The sequence below is a fragment of the Papio anubis genome, chromosome 3 (assembly GCF_008728515.1).
Source record: "Papio anubis isolate 15944 chromosome 3, Panubis1.0, whole genome shotgun sequence".
NCBI lineage: Eukaryota > Metazoa > Chordata > Mammalia > Primates > Cercopithecidae > Papio > Papio anubis.
In genome coordinates, this window is record NC_044978.1 from 97,712,803 (window position 1) to 97,729,635 (window position 16,833).

The 16,833-nt window shown below is 40.9% G+C and overlaps 1 protein-coding gene across 4 annotated transcripts in view; it reads right to left on the bottom strand.

Moving 5' to 3' along the window:
* LNX1 (ligand of numb-protein X 1) overlaps window positions 1-16,833 on the bottom strand; it is a 205,951-nt gene that overhangs the window by 127,420 nt on the left and 61,698 nt on the right. For 2 of the 4 annotated variants that reach the window (XM_021939136.2, XM_021939139.1), the window contains exon 2: window positions 15,074-15,201. The exons of 1 other annotated variant lie outside the window; for it this stretch is intronic. The gene's annotated coding sequence lies outside the window, so the exon portion shown is untranslated. Of the gene's footprint in view, window positions 1-10,310; window positions 10,408-15,073; window positions 15,202-16,833 lie in introns of those variants that run through there. One more of the 4 variants, XM_017958817.3, reaches the window with a different exon arrangement.

Below are 16,833 nucleotides of genomic sequence, written 5' to 3' on the forward strand. Positions count from 1 at the left end.
CACATGACCAGTCCCATTCAGGTCAGGCTTGGACAGGCACCTCAGAAGGTGCCAAAGTGCAGCTGATTCTTCCCAGGACAGTCCTGCCCTTCCCATGAGGCAGGCTCTTCATCCAGGTGCTTTTGTAGATCTTGTATTTTAGGTTGGGCATTTTCATTCTTCTGCCTTAAATCCCTGACCTCACAGAGCTGACATTCTAGTGGGGCTGAGGGGAGGAGAAATATTATAAAATAAATAATAAAAATTTTTTTTGAAAAAGAAACTTGCCTCTTCCCTTAGCCCCAACTCAACTTTCCTCTTTTCCAAAAGTAAAAGACCTTATGCTTTCCACAAGAACATAAAGACACGTGAATAACCTAACAGGAAATTAGCCACATTTGGAAAGAGCCCAGCAGTCATAAACTGTATTATATCTCTTTTCTTTTCCAAATAAAGTCAGAGGTTGTTTGTACAAACATAGACTTATCTCAAAAAGAAAATACATTGACTTCAGGCTTTCATTGAGTCAGCTTTGTTGTTTACATTTCTGTACTGCAGAATGCCTGAGAGGACACTCTAGTGAAGAGGTTGCTGGTAAATGCCCTTAATATAAAAACATTTAGAAATTGTAGCATTTTATTTAGCATCGATAGGACCACAGAAGGCAAAAAAAGAGGGTACAGGAGGGGGCGAAGTTGTTTCAAGGAAATCTATGCAGCTGCTAATTGTCCTCAAGGCTGTTAGAAAGTACTGGAATCTCACAGGATATACTTTAAGTGACACCAGAAACAGTTGAAAAACAAACATGAAAATGGAAATGGGCCATGCGAAAGATTATCATCTACCATCTATAGAGGAAAACAAGGCGCACACAGGATGAACTAAAGCTCTAGGTCTTTTAAAGCTTCTCTGTAGTGTTTGGCCATATAGTCCCACATGCTACGGTCTTGGTTATTCTTTCTCATGATGCTGTAGGGGAAGATAAATTCGGGCTGCAGTGTGGTCATACCACTGAAAATACAACTTCATGTTTCTGGGCCATTCCCTTATTGGTGAAATAGTGTCATTGGACCAGATTTTCGTTTTTCAAACTGTGCTGTAGAAGTCATCAGATGCTTCCAGATCTTCCAAGGGAATGGAGATATGAGGAAACCAAGGGGGAGCTTTGCCTACTCCTCCAGCTCTGCCATTATTATTATTATTATTTTTAAATGGGGTCTCACTATGTTGACCAGGCTGGTCTTGAACTCCTGGCCTCAAGCAATCCTCCCATCTTGGCCTCACAAAGTTCTAGGGTTACAGACATGAGCCACCACACCCAGCCTGCCATTATTTCCTTAATGCATCAGGTTCCTCTTAATATTCTGTTCAAAGAATACTGGCTTTTAAAAAAACTTGCAAACTGCCAGACTAGATCGTGTGCAACAGTCCCTTCTAGAAATAGAGTTCTATGATTCTGTGCTAATCAAGTGGGGTTTTTATGTTTTGTTTTGTTTTTGATGATTAGATGTTTGGGGAAAATCCTTTTTTCATCTAACAGTTCTTTGAACATTTACCATGTGCCAGGCACTGTGCTAGGGGCCTTATATTACAGTATATTACGTTCTTCAATCCTCACAAATGTCCACAGTTTTAGTTAGTTAGTTTTTTGTTTGTTTTGTTTTGTTATGTTTTTAACAGATGAGGAAACTGAAATGCGGAGGGTAAATAATTTGTCAATCACACCAAAAAAAGAAACAAAATGGGCAGGGGCTGTCCGACTCCAAGTTTCTGCTCCTACTTCCCTACTTTGTCTCCCAGCATCTTTCTTGATTATGGCTAGTCAGAATCCCAATAATGTAACTCATTAAATACAAGACACCCAGGAAATTAGAAGGCTTTAAATCTCTTCAGGCTCCATTGCAAGTAGAATCATGTGTCGCTTAATGATGGTGGTATGTTCTGAGAGGTGCATTGTTAGGTGATTCGGTCCTTGGGTGAACATCAGAGAGTGTATTTGCACACACCTTCATGGTATAGCTGACTATACATCATATAAATGTGTAGTCTATGGCTGTTACTGCAAATCTGTACAGTATGTAACTATACCGAATACTGTAGGCAACTGTAACACAATGGTAAGTATTTATATATCTAAACATAGAAAAGGTACAGTAAAAACAGTATTTTAATCTTATGGGATCACCATCATATGTGGAGTCTGTCATCGACTAAAACATCATTATGGGGTCCAGGACTGTAGATATGTCAAAGATCTCTGAAGAAAAAGATCCCTTGATTTCACTGAGTGCTGAAGCAGAATGAATGGAGGGGTAAGCAAAAATGGCAGATTTAGCTCCAACTCCAATTTTCTTTTATCTTTTCCCTTCCTTTCTTTTTCTTTCTGAGAGCAATTTGAATTCCCTGGCACTTACCCATGTGGATAAACCAAATTCTTAATATAATGTTAATGTAAACACTGCTGTAAATATTTTCTGACTTTATTTTAGACTAAATAAAGCCTACATGAATAGAAACAGATTATGAGATAATTGACTGAACAAGCAGTTTTGGCTCTAAGGGAAAGAACCAGGTAGACTTAAAAAATATGATTAATAGCTCCCTGGTAGTTCTTATTTGCAGTGTATAGCTTATAAACATGTTTGATGTATCATGTTTTCAGACATATCAGAGCCTTGCTGGTGAATGGAGAAGAAATTATCAAAACTCATTAAGCCTTAAAAGGTAAACTAGTTTCTCCCACCAAAAGTAAGAGAGAGGGCCTGTCAGCTTTGTGTCCATGTAAATTTACTGAATGTATCAGCCATCAGCATCTCTGGCCCTGGATGAAGTAAGTAGACAGAGCTGTGATACGGTGTTTTGGCAGTTTAGAGTAAGAAAGAGTAGTGGAACGGATTGATTCCCTCCTTACGTACGTGTATCATGGGTAGGGTGGAAATCTTACACTTTTTTGGTATAACCCTGTTGTGCCTTAGGAATCACCCTTTCCTTCTTCCTTCTGATCTGGAATGGGACAGAAACCAGAGGTGACTTTTAGAGATATATGTAGCCAAAACCACCAATCTAGTGCTGAAAAGCACCCAGAAAAATAAAAAGCCCCTTCTCTCTTTGCTCCTAATCCCTGCTTCCTTTCCTACCATTTTATTGACTAGCCTAAAACCTGTATAGAAGCTTCTCTGCCTAATTCTCAAATTTTGAACTTCCTGGATGACAACAAAGACACATACCAGAGCAAAAGCCAGTCGGTGCTGCCCGTAACCAAGAGGGTCGTTCAAGATCATATGTCTACTATCATCGCACTAGACAGATTTAAGAACAGCCTTTGGAATACAGCCTGTTTGGAAGTGGAAACATTTCTGCATCAAGTAACTCATCAGAACAACGGGATCCTTGGTGTGCTATTGTCCTGCTAATTCTCCTTTCAACGTACCCCGGCTGTATAGAAAATGGTTATAAGATATAGTTGCCAGAATAAACCACACACTCCACTAGAAAGACAGTTGGATAAATATAACATTTGGCATGTGGCACTGATAATTTTACATGTTCTTCCCATTGAAAGGACAAGATTTGACCCTAAAGCATCTCTGAAATTGTTGCCTGAGTCAGTTTTCTAGTAATAGGAGGAGGATTCCGTATTATGAAAAAGAATCCTTCTTTATAGTCGCATGGTGGTGTGTCCTGCATTGGCACTTCAACCTTGTCAAAGATGAAACACTGTAGCCACAGACTCTGAGTCAAAAGGAAGGCTGACAGATGAGAAAGGCCTTTATTACTTTATAAAATAAATGATTCTGCCTTTGGATAGCTTTGATTTTAGAGGAAAAAGTCCACATAATGAGCAAAATTTTCCTTTCCTATACCTCACCTGCCCTTTTTCCACAAGTGCCACTGTTACTAGGAGCTCCTTAGAATATGTCTAACTTTTTAAGTCCTTTAATTATTTGAAGACAGATCTCATGTTCTCCCCCCGGGTGAGTAGCCTCAGGTTCAGTCAATATTTCTTCCACATTCAAATCTCTTCTGCAAGCTGCCCAATTGATCAGTGTCTCTCCTACAATGTACGGGTAGAATGAACTCCAAAACTCCAGGCCAGAGTGAAGTGAGGGAATCTGTTCCCTTGATGTGACTGCCAGACAGCCTGAGACTGCATCCACCTTCTTGTAGCAACAGCACACACTACTGCTGTTACTCGAGTGGGCAGAGCAGGAGACACTGCCCTGAGGCCTGGAGAAAACAATTCTTAGAGGTGGTGGAGGAGGTATATATCTTAAGAGTAAAAAGGTAGAAATGTAGAAGCTTTTAAAAACAAAAGCAATGGCTATGAATGCAGCTTAGAAAATGCAAAAATATGTAGTGGCATTAGGTGGATTTATATAAACAGAAGATAGTCTTCAGTGGCTAAACAGTTTGGTACTGGAACTCACAATGTATATCCAATCCTTAGAACCATTGCTATCTGGGGAATGTGGGGCTCTCTTATTTGTTTGTAAACATTCCTTTACTCTGATAAATCTCATTCCAAACTTTACCGACATAGTAAATAACACAAGAAAAGGGAAATGAAAACCATTTAAACAAATGATAAATCGGACATAATTTTTCCTACCCAGAAGTACAAATACTAAAGAATTTCCACTGAAATTCACAATAAATGAAAAAGTTAAAACAGTGACAGGCCACAAGCGACTGATGGAGAGGCAGTGGGAGGAAACGAAGCCTGCAGCTCCGGGTGCTCCGTGCCCCCACCCCAACCCCAAAAGATGCACAAGTACTTGAAAAAGGAAAGTATCAAAGAGTTACACTGGTCACCCGGGACCATAACAGCTGTCCCCTTATCCAGGGAGGGGTATCTGCTGAATAATCTTGCTCATGAAAAATTCCTACTTTGCCATAGCATATGCAGAGAAATCCACTGAATACATTCCTAAGTAACAGATCTAGTGCTGCGCTAAGCCATGTTGCAGAGGCCAAAGGAAAAATGTATGTCCTGATATGTACATTTTTGTTTATTTTTCAATGGCTATTTTTTAAAAAATCATTAAGGAAGTTGAAAAATGTGGAAAACATGAAGAGTAGGTATATCAAAACTTAAAACATCAATTTAAGTTTAAATATTTTATTTATTTTCCAAACAATTTTAGAAATAGTTTTGCTTTCCTGGCTTTAAAGGAAACACACTCATCAATGTTTTCAAAAACCTTCCTCTTTGCTCACGATATTAGTCCATTTTCATACTGCTATGAAGAAATACCCAAGACTGGGTAATTTATATAGAAAAAGAGGTTTAATGGACTAATAGTTCCACATGGCTGAGGAGGCCTCACAATCATGGTGGAAGGTGAAGGAGGAGCAAAATCATGTCTTACATGGTGGCAGGCAAGAGAACATGTACAAGGGAACTGCCCTTTATAAAACCAACATATCTCATGAGACTTATTCACTGTCACAATAATAGCATGGGAAAAACCCACCCCCATGATTCAATTACCTCCCATTGCATCCCTCACACAACATGTGGGGATCATGGGAGCTACAAATCAGGATGAGATTTGGGTGGGGATGCAGCCAAACCATGTCACTCATCTTGTTTTTGATTGAGGAAATGTTTGATCACTTCCTTTAACTCAGTGATGATCTTAAATAATTTCTAAATAACTTTAGCTTATTGATCTTGTCTTTATTCGAATACATTTTGATCTTTTGTTCATCATGGATTTTTTTGCATTCGTTTTGCATTGTTTTAAATATTTCATTCACATTAGGATTACTGAATTTTCCTGGCACCTTAAATTTTGCACCTGAAGGTGAGTGTCTCACTTGCCTCACCTTAATTATGACCTTGTCACTGTTATTTTAAAAACCTAAGTAGGGAGAGTAGAATATCAAAACTGTGGTTTGGATGCAGCTCTGCTACCAACTACCTTTTTGGTCTTGATATTTTCCTTTTACTTGACCTGGTGGCCAGCCAGTTACAACGACAAAACAGTAGAATTACAAACTCTTTCCAGGTGTGCCGCTAAACTTCACCCAAGGTCAGAATTGATTGTTGCTTCAGCCGATTGTTACACTTGACAGGTGTCACACACAGGTGAACAGTTTGCTGAAAGGTTCACAATGCAAGAGAAATGACTTGCTTCAACAAAGAGAAAGAGCCAGGTCTCACAAAAGATCACAAAATGACTGGATCCTGTAAGAGCTTTGTTTCATGAATACATAAGCGAGCCAGTCAAGTAATAAAGAGTTCTCTCCAGCAAGGACACTACATGGAATGTGACATTTTACAAACGGTGTGAAGCTCTGCCCTACTGTATTCATGTTTGCTTTGCAATTTTTGCTCATTTAAAAGTTGTTCAAAATCTTTTACTCCCTTCAGCCAACCCTCTTGTTTTACAGCATGTTTCGAACACACAAAGGCTAACTCTATATCAGATGATTTCCAAGGTTACTTTTAGCTTCAAGAAAATTAGCTTATGGTTTTTGTTTTTATTATTATTATTGTTGATGATGCTTTAAAATTCGGATGAAGCTCCATGTGGCAGAATGGTTGCTTAGTTTCCAACTGGTCACTGGGGTGACAGCCCAGTGCAAAAATCACAATCACAGTCAGAAATGCCATCCTGGACCATGAAGAGCAGAAATATACCCACAGAGGAACCAAATGGACCGGCACCTGCCATTTCTTCAAATGGTGGCCTCATCTCTCTTTCTAAAATAATTCACCCAGCATGCATGTTTGCCTAACTACTGCCCTAGCCCTAGCTGTAACTCCTAAATCAGGTTACTGGGGGGAAAATAATTGCCAAAGTTAGGGCAAAGTCTCTCTTTCTGTATTAAACAAAATAAATGTACAATTACATTTTAAATTTTAGATGAATTTAGTAAGACTTGACAGTATCAATAATGTGACATCAATCATTTTTATAAATGCCAATTTTAAATGAACATACACAGAGAATGGGCAGTGTTCTGTGGGCTATTCCTTAGCTTACAGACTCTTATGTAATAGAGAAGAATTAGGAGCATTAATGACCTGGATAAAAATGGTCACACATGGAATAAAAATTATCTTCAAACTAAGAAACTGGGTTGGAAGTGGGGAGGTGATGTGTCTGTGTGTGCATGATGGGGGGCAGGTACACTGCAGAGGAGAGAGTGGGGAGGCAGGTGCTTACAGGCTGCTGCCAAGGTCGTGGTTAGCTCCGCTTCTGCTTAACTTCTAAATCAGTGATCTCAAAGAAGGACTAAGCCACTCATTAATGAATCTGTGAATGACATTAGCCTGTGTAGTACCGCAAACACCCACAAACGCAGGAAAAAAAAACCCTTTTAAATGGTCTTTAAAGAGGTCAGAAACATGTCAAGAAATTACAGGAGAATTGAACTAAAGGGAGACCATGTAACACATCTGGAGTCAATAAGGGAGGACATAGATGTTCAGAATGTGGGAAAAACAAGGGAAGTGGTTAAGCGAAAAGACTCCCAAGTGGCTAGCCAATTAGACACAAGTTTTAGAAGTCAGGGAATGCCTTTCATAAGCAGGTTAGAGAAGAGTGTTCCTTCTCTTGATCAGATTTTACCACCTTTCCCCTGGGGTGTCATACTTGGGTTTGTTTGTAAAAACTCTGTAACAGAAAAGATGTCCTTCCATTTCCTAGTCCATAAACATGATGAAATAGAACTGACCCCCTGCAAACAACAACAACAACAACAAATGAAGGCAGAGTATTTTTGCATTGATTCAGATTGGTTCCCTCTGATCACCAAGGATCCCAGGAAGAGCCGATATCAGAGGGGTATGGAAAAGAAGCAAACTATCATTCTTTCATCCAAAGCTGAAAAAGAATTTCAAAAAGTGTTTATGTGTGTGTATGTGTGTGTGTTTAATAGATAACCAAGTTTTATAGAGGGAAGGACAAGATTAGGAAGATATTTGAATTCTCAACATTTTCCTGCTGTGTTTCAATTCTACAGGGGTCATGGATTTGCCTAGTCCATGCCTGGGATTGGCCTTAAACCCTGTGGGAGTTCCCATAGGGAATTCCATTTCATCTCCAATACATTTAAGTCTAATTATGAAAATAGGGTTTATCCATAGGAAAAAATGTGAAAACACTGCAAGAGAATATACAATAAATGGCAATGTATAATGCCCCAAGACAGAAGCCATGGACAAATTTTGGAGGAGAGACAAGAGAGAGTGTGTGTGGCCCAGAATAATCAAGGAAAGTTAATGGGATAGATGGTCCTTGGGAAGGATCACGAATGATAAATGGGATCTGGACAAGTGGGAAGTAATCCAGGTGAGAAGAACCTGAGCAAATGTGTCAATCAAAGAAGAGTAGTGATCTCTTGATGTGACCCACATGACGACCTCTATGTGAGGTTTTAAAATGATTTCTTTAGAAGTCATAGGATTTTGGTTGGGAAAGGAACTTAGATTTCCACCAAGTAGAAAAATCCTCTTTTCAAGATCCCTACAGGACCTACCAGCTTCTACTTGAAACACTTCCACTGATGGAGAACTGGTCAGGTTTTCAAATAGCTGAATGCTTCCCACATTACTTTGACCTTTGGCCTTTTTCTGCCTTTAAGTGTAACATATATCACATTTGCCTCCTCAAAATATGACACACACATCCCCAAATTAAAGACGGCATTGGTGGTTTCTCCCTTGTTTTTCTCTTTGTCTTTGGTTCTTCCCACTGTCTTCCTGGGTAGTCCGGGTGGTGGTAAAAGATCTACCTAGGATACCTTATAGTTTGTTAAGATCCCTTTGAAAACATGGACCTGGAAGTGAAGTTGTTCTGTTTTGGTTTGGTGGACTCGGGATTCCCTGGAGTGATCACTTCCTTAGCCTGTGTTACTACTATGTGTCTACTAATGCAATCTATGATGGTTTTTACTGGCTTGTCTTATTAGATATATCACACTATTGACTGGAAGAACTCAGTAGGCCTTTAGAGTACAAAACACTCATTACTGTGGCATGAACATAGAAATAAATGAAGGTAGTGGTAATGGCTGCCAATTCTGACTCTCCTTGCCTGTACTTTGCTCAGTATTTCAGCCTACAAGTGGACAAGAAATCTCTCCACAAGTAGTTGGAAGAGCTTGTGTATATGGTTGTCAGCTGGGGATACAGTGGGTAGAATGATGGTCCTGGCAAAAGATATATCCATGTCTTAACCCCAGAACCTGTGACTATGACCTTACAGGAAAACGATCTAAGAAGATGTCATGAGGTTTAGGATCTTGAGATGAGATCATCCTGGATTATCTGAGTGGGTTCTAAATCCAATGACAGATGTCCTTAGACACTTATAAGACAGGAGGAGAAGACACAAACACAGAGGAGAAGCTGATGTGAGGACAGAGGCAGAGATTGGAATGATGCACTCATAAGCCAAGGAAAGTCTAGAGCCACCAGAAACTGAAAGAGAACAGGGAAGACCCTCTCCTGGAGCCTTCAGAGAAGTGTGGCCCTGCTGTTACCTTGATTTCAAACTTCCAGCCTCCAGAACTGTGAGAGAATAAATGGGAGTTGTTTTAAGCTGCCAAGTTTATGGGGATTTGTTATGGCAGCTACATATTTCCAGGGGTATTCCTGCAGGAATGTGGTGAACACTCCCAATGATCCTTTCCAACACTTCTCTATAGGGCTCAGAAATAGGGAAAAATATTTGGAGATGGCAGCCACTTAGATTGCTACATATTTAGCAATTCTACCCTAGTAGAAAATGTATTAATTTCCCTTTAATCCATTAATAAGTTAGAACACAGACGCCTTCAGAGATGACTGTTAGATAAATTTGCAAAGGGTCTCAAGGGGAAAAAAAAAGGCCATAGATAGAATGACTGAGTGTGTGTCTGTTGTGGAAGACATAATATAAGTCTGACAATCACATTTAATGAGGAGTCTGAAAACATACGGTGACTCATGTATTAATGCGAGTATGCAGGAGCCTAAACATGCCGCGCTCTATTCAGAAAAGGCCACGTGACTGTCAAAAGCAGTCATAAACAAATTATGCAAATCATCTCAGCAGATAGCAATGACATATTTAGACTTCCCCATCATGCATGTGCTGTTGTGCCAAGAGGCTATTAAAGAAAATTCTTGGAGAGTTTCAACTCTGCTGCCGGTGAAGTCTTTTGTGTGCCTGTGACAAATGCATCAAACACAAGAAGCAAATAAGAGTCACTTGAAAAAAATGGTGGAGTCTAAGTCCACACATTCCAAGTCACAAATTAGTGATGTTACCAAAAATGTCCCTGGTTAATTGGGATAGAACTTACTCCCACTGTTAGAAGTGTACTAGTCAACTTACCATGTCAAGGAACTTGGCTTTCTAGAGCAGAGAGAAGTTCTTTCAGATGGGTAGATGAAGAAGGCCAGAGGCGAAGAGAACAAGACTAAACAGATGACTGTAAAAACTGGAAATCTCAAATTGGTGGATCATCTTGTCTACCTTCCACCTGAGGCAGAAATTCTTTTTAGAATATAAAATAAAAAATAATGATTATTACTATTTAATGAGTAGTTTGCAATATGCAAGATATTGTGCTGGGTATTCAACTTGTTTTTTCATTTAATCTAAAATAAGCCTATTCGAGATCATTAAGGTAATCTTCACTTTACAGATGAGTGTATGTGCAGCTGAAAAACGCAAATCCTCTTTGTCATTCATTTATTAATTCATTCACTCATCCAGCAAACATACACCGTGCACTAAATATGCTAAAAAAAATGATCACCTTTAGTGACAAGAAACTCAGTATCCCAAAAGGCAACCTACTACATTTTCGGACAACTCTAATTCATACAAAGTTCTTCCTCTTACTGATCTGAAGTGTGTATCTGTGTAACTAACCAAATAGGTCACTCTGGTGTCCTTATGTCACACAGAACAAAATGGAGGAAATGGTAAACCTATAAAGTTTACAGGAGACAACCAACATTTTCTGTTCCTGATTTCAGCTCCGTGTAGTTTTCCACATTTTATGGTTTTTTATGGTTTTCATGTCAACCCTATTCTTTGGGGATAGTTGATGATTAAATCCTATTAACCCAGGAACAGTGACACAGTCTTCCTTCCAAATAGTTTTGAAAAGCCTTTGATACTTTGGAGGCATTGTCAGAGGACAACAAATTTGCCAACCACATAAAAGGGAGTCTATGTAATGTCAGCACATAAATATCAGGAGTAGTTATATGCTACTGGGAAGTCCATGAATACTGAGGCAATGAGGAGGACACACTTTAGAGCACCTCTTATCTGTCCTCACCTTGCCAGCATCTTACAGATGGCATTTCGAGTAGTCAAGATCGTATCCTGGTCAACAGGGTGAAAGGAAAAAAAAAGTAGTCAAGATCCCACCAGACCCTATTTTCTTCACTTTAAGTGAGGAATTCAAATATAGAAAGGAAGTCTTAGCCAAGGTCATGGAGACAAGGAGACAGTGACAGGTGAAGCCAGGAAATCACTGCTCCAGGAAGACCCACTGTTTACTTACATCACAGAAGCCCACTCCCCACAGGTTTATGAAAGACAAGGCATTTCCACTGCCAGCCACTCTACCCTGGAACTCCAAGAGAAACAACACAATCTTTGTGAACAGGATTTCCTCCTCTGTCTTTGGGAGCCTTTCGGGAAATCTTTTTTGCTCAGTCTTTGGCCCTCAGCGTACTACCATTTCCATCATTATTACATCCAGATAGTAGCATGATCTAAGATGTCTAACTGTAAGCAATATAACAATGTTTAAAATAATGTAACAATAGTTAACACTCACTGAACATTTACAATATACCAGGCACTTTCCATGTAATTATTTCAATTATTCCTCCCAACAGCACTGAGTCTGGGAAGTATTTCATTTCCCAGATGATGAAACCAAAGCAAAGAAATATTAAGGAACTTATTTAGGCTAGCAACTACATGGTAGAACTGGGTCTGATACACAGACCTGTCTGATACTATCAACTATGCCTTCCTTTCAAGAAAATAATACTAGTAACAACTAACACTGTGGCAGGCACCATTCCAAGCACTTTACACATTTCAACCCATTTCATCTTCATGATAACCCTATTACACAGCTGATGAAAGCACGTTAAAGAATCTGTCCCGGGTCACAGAGGTAGCACATGGTAGATCTGGGTTTTGAAAACCGAGGTAGGCAGCCTCGTGCCGGAGACAAGACCACTATTCTAAAGCAGTAGCATTGCCCCACCTAGAATGGAATGAATAAGATTGATATTTTCTAGTGAGGCACTACCCAGTCCCCCCAGTCAGTCTGACCTACCCACCTAGGCATGCAGCCCACCTTGCTTCAGTAGTAAGGACTGAGGGGGCCTGTGAAGTACACCATTTTAGCATCCTTTGGGGAAAAATGTCGCTAAGGAAACTGACATGCAGGGAGGTTGGGGTTCTCCCTTAGGGTTCTGTAGGCAAGCTGACCTCAATCCACTAATCCTTTACTCTTGAATGATGAAAACTTGTGGTATCTCTGAAGGGCAAGACCCAGAGAAGTGACCAGGGCTCTGGGCACACAACTGCTTATATGCAATGACTCAAGGTCATCCAAGGGCACAGGGTATTCCATGACAAGACCAATCACATCCAATGGGTCATGAACCTCCCTTCTATGGTACAATGCAGGCTCCAAACCAGGGGCTTCCTCCTGCCAGTGGCTCGGCATGAACCCTCACTCTGGCTAGGGAGAAGGGGGTTTATCTGTGAGACTGGAGGAGACCAAACGCCTGGTCTGCCCTGGAGATAGCACGACTGACAGCAAAAAGAACTCTCTGCCAAGTCAGATTACAGCAATGACAACAGGACATTTCCCCCAAAAGGCGATGGAAGAATGTGGAGAATCACATTTTGTGGGTCTGTGGCAGGATGAGAGCCTTAGGGTGGGAAAAGGAAGAAATCACAGCCGGCCAGCAACTCCTAAAAGCTTTGCCTGGGAGGCTAGTAGAGACAAATCTGCCCACCTTGTTTAATGACATCGTTTAAGCATTCTCCTCCTGTTTTCTTTTTCCAAACTGTTAACATTGAAGTTAATTACCTACAATTAATTACAATAACAAGAACTATCAAGGTTCCTACAATTGCAACCACATAAGATCTTTATCTTGATAGTGTCAGACTCTGTCCTCCAAGCTACCTAGGAAAATTCCTTCCAAGGGAAGAACCTAGCCTCAGTTTGGCACCAGTTAGCACCAGGCATCGGTTGCTGGATGCTAACATACATTAGCTACCTCATTTACTTCTTACAACCACGTTAGATCATGGGGATTATTATCTCCCATCTTACCGATGAAGAAACTGAAAGTCAGAGAAGTAACTTGCTCAAGGATATAAATGAAGGAGATTGTACATTTTTCCATCAGGCCTATGTCCACTTGAACAATGGGTGGAGTTACCACAGGAACTCTGGATAGAACTTGTGTGTAAATTACCCAATAGACCAACTGCATTCTAGACAATCTGACTCTGAATTTCAGTCTTTGTCACTTCTTTCCTTTCTTCTCCCTGTGGGTACAGTGTCTACAGCTTTGCTCCTTTAATACTCAGACATGCTGACATACAGTGATGAAATGATTTATTTAGTCGTAAATTAACTACTATGAAAAGCACTAATCAACCATGGTAAACGAGAGACAATGTAATCTTGAGGAGAGGTTTAGATGTACTTTTATCCAGAAGGTCCTAGCTTTGAATCAAGTGAGAACCTTAGTAAGAGACAAGTGGTAGCCAAACCCCACCCCCTAAACTCACAAGCTTGGGGAAAATAATAAACAAAGGTCAGTTAAGAAAGAACAATACGGGCCTCCAAACAGTAAGACAGAAATCGGCAACAAGAACTGGGCAGATTCTTAGTGGTGAAAAACGTCTGTCTGTCTAAGGCAAAAATGATCTCAGCTTGTTTCAATTCATACCTTTGGAGAATTTACGTGCACTTTGTATTTCTGGGTGGATGAATAGGACCATAATTCCTAACAGATTATTCCCTTGCAAACATATCTGCTAACTTAAATCTCAGAAAAACAGCTGATGATGGAATCTAGAATGAAGCATCTCACAGATTTATTTCTTCTTCCAATTTTTCCAGCTCATCCCAGCAGGGAGTTGGGCTTAAAAATGGTTTCCTTTCTCTGACAATAATATTGGGTAAAGAGTTTGACTATTGGGCTGTCAAGAACAGAAGTAGTACAGGCTGTGTGATCAGGATTAAGAAAACAAAAATGGATCCTAGAGGTAAAATTACTTTAAAAGTCAGGTCATGGCAGAACAATTTCCTCAGTATATTTGCTATTAAAAGAAAAAGAGACAGAAAAAGCCAAAGAGGTCCAAAAAATTAAAAATCAGACCTGAAGTCACATTCTTGCGGCAAACAGGGAATTAATCCTTACTGTAACCAAAGGTCAGCAGGCAGCCAGTCCAGGTCTAAATGTAAACAAATTCTAAATGCACACTGCAAAGTCGTATTTAAAAGGGTGCTCAACAAAGAGCAAAGAAAATGGTAGACTTTTTCAGAGAAGAAAGAAAGGAAAACTGGAACAGACAGCTTCTGAATAGGGCAACAGAACTTGCCCTGAGGAATAGGTTTTCAGGGGGAAAGAAAAAAAAATCTAGGGACACCTCACAGGTTTAGATCAAAATATGGGGGGGAAAACGGTAAAAATAAGAGCTCCGAATCCAGTCTGCACTGGCCTCCTAGTCCCCTTAAAAGAGTGAACAGATCTGCACCTTCGAGCTAAGTTTCAAAACAAAAGCCTTCACTCTACTTCTCTTTAGGTGGTGGTTGTTGTTTTAATCAGATCAAGCACGAGGACGAGCACAGGCTGGATTAATGATCAGAGAAACAAAAAGGATTAAATATCTGGCCTGGGAGAAGTTTATTGTGCAACTAGAATGTCAAAGGCATCTCTCTACTATTCTCTCTCAAAAAACCTTCTCCCTCTGGGGCAAACACTAGAGACAAGCCATTCAGCTTGTATTTTTTCATTCAAATTCCTTGTTCAGAGCCCTCAGGGGCCAGTGGTCTAAATGCCAAGAAAGAAAAATGGAGGGTTTCAACTCACCTCTTCAAGCGACTGCCTGGGGCTCTCCAAGCAGCAGCGGGCAGGCAGCGCTCATCCCTTGTGGGTGAACCGAGCAGCTCCTTGGGCCGCCGGAGTTGTGACCGGCCTCAACTTTGGTGAACAGGTGCCTGGAGGAAGGAGGACGGCATTGGTCGGTCCAGAGCAGGAAATGGGTGACATCACGGAAGCCCCGACAGATAAAGCATTGCTGAGACCTTAGGGATTGAAACCGGAGGCCCCGCCTACCTGTCATTTACCTGAATACCTGCAAGCAGGTGGGTGGCGTCTCTTTGTGGACAAATGAATCAGTTAGAGCAATTTGCCAGGTGGAATTTACTTTCTTTCCTGAGCAAAGCACGTGTCCAGCCCCGTGTTCAGATCTGAAGTCAATTGCCAGGTTGTTTCCCAGGCCCTCCCCTTTCCCCATATCTGCCCACAAAGGAGTTAAAAGGGAAGTTTAAACACCAAAATGAGACAGTAATTTAGCAGACACAAAAAGGAAGAGTGTGAAGCTCAATTGCTTAGAAATATCTGAGGTGCCTTTTTGAATGGCATCCATTTGAACACCAAGTGTCTCTCTCATTCCAATAAAATGACAAATTTAAGGTGACATTTCCAATTCATCTTTTAAACAATTCTAAATAGGATACCTGTCGGCAGCTTCAAAGTGGTTTTCAAACACTTTTGCCCTACCCCTCCACCGCCCAGCATTTTTAATTCCATATTCAGGAATTTGCAAAACTTCAGTCATTCCTATCTCGGCTGCCTTAGCAGTTACAGTCATACGGCAGTTACAGTGCACTGCAGGCCTGCAATTAGGAGCAATTTAAATGATTCAGATTGGAATGGTAGTACACTCATCAGGCGATGTTGTCTGCTGTTATAGCCAGGAAAGAGGCGTCAGAGTTATTTCTGTCCCAAGCGTGGTGTGTGACCCTGGACAAGTCACTGGTTGCTTCACCTTTTCCAGCAGGAAAGGAAGCATAAACTCATCCAGTACCACAGCAGGCAGCTGGGAGGTATCCCAGGACTGTTAAACCCTCTGGCATCTTCCCAGGAAGGCTGTAAACATCTCCCATCATCCCACTGAAACGCTGTGTATTTTTACCACCTGCATCCAGCATTCCTGGAACTTACTACCTAAGGAAACTGTGGATTCCCTCTCCGGGAGGATGGCCTGCCTGCCCAGAGAGAATTTTTTTCCCCTTCAGGAAAATAAATATTGACATTCGTCTTTTCTTCCTACTTTTGCCTCCCTCATCTTCTTCTTTCCCTCCTCCTGATTTTGGGAATGCTTTGGTTCCACCGGTTTTAATATTGGACTACCTAGAGGTTTTGGGGTTTGGTTGGTGGGAGGAGGGAGAGAGAAGGAAAAATGGGAGAGGGAAGAAAAGGAAGTCCGGATTCCTACAGCCTGGGCCTCGGCTGGCTGCAGCCAGTCAATAGCTCGCAAAGCAAGCGGGAGGGGAAGGAAGAGAAATTGTAGTCGAGGGCGGGGCCTGGGGGCCTGCTCTGGTGCTTGACCTCAGGGGAGCTGGCTCCTGTCCCCGAGCCGCTCCAGACAGGTCTAAGCTACCTCTTTGCACCTGGGAACTCTGTGCCTTTTGAGAGTTGAAGGCTTACGAAAACAAACAACAACAACAACAAAACTATTCCGTTTTTATCCAGTAGAAACTAAGGTAGGTGTGGCTATTCCTTTATTATTTAAAAGAAAAAAAGGGAGGTAACAAAACCTTTTACACGCAGGTGTTTCAGGAAAA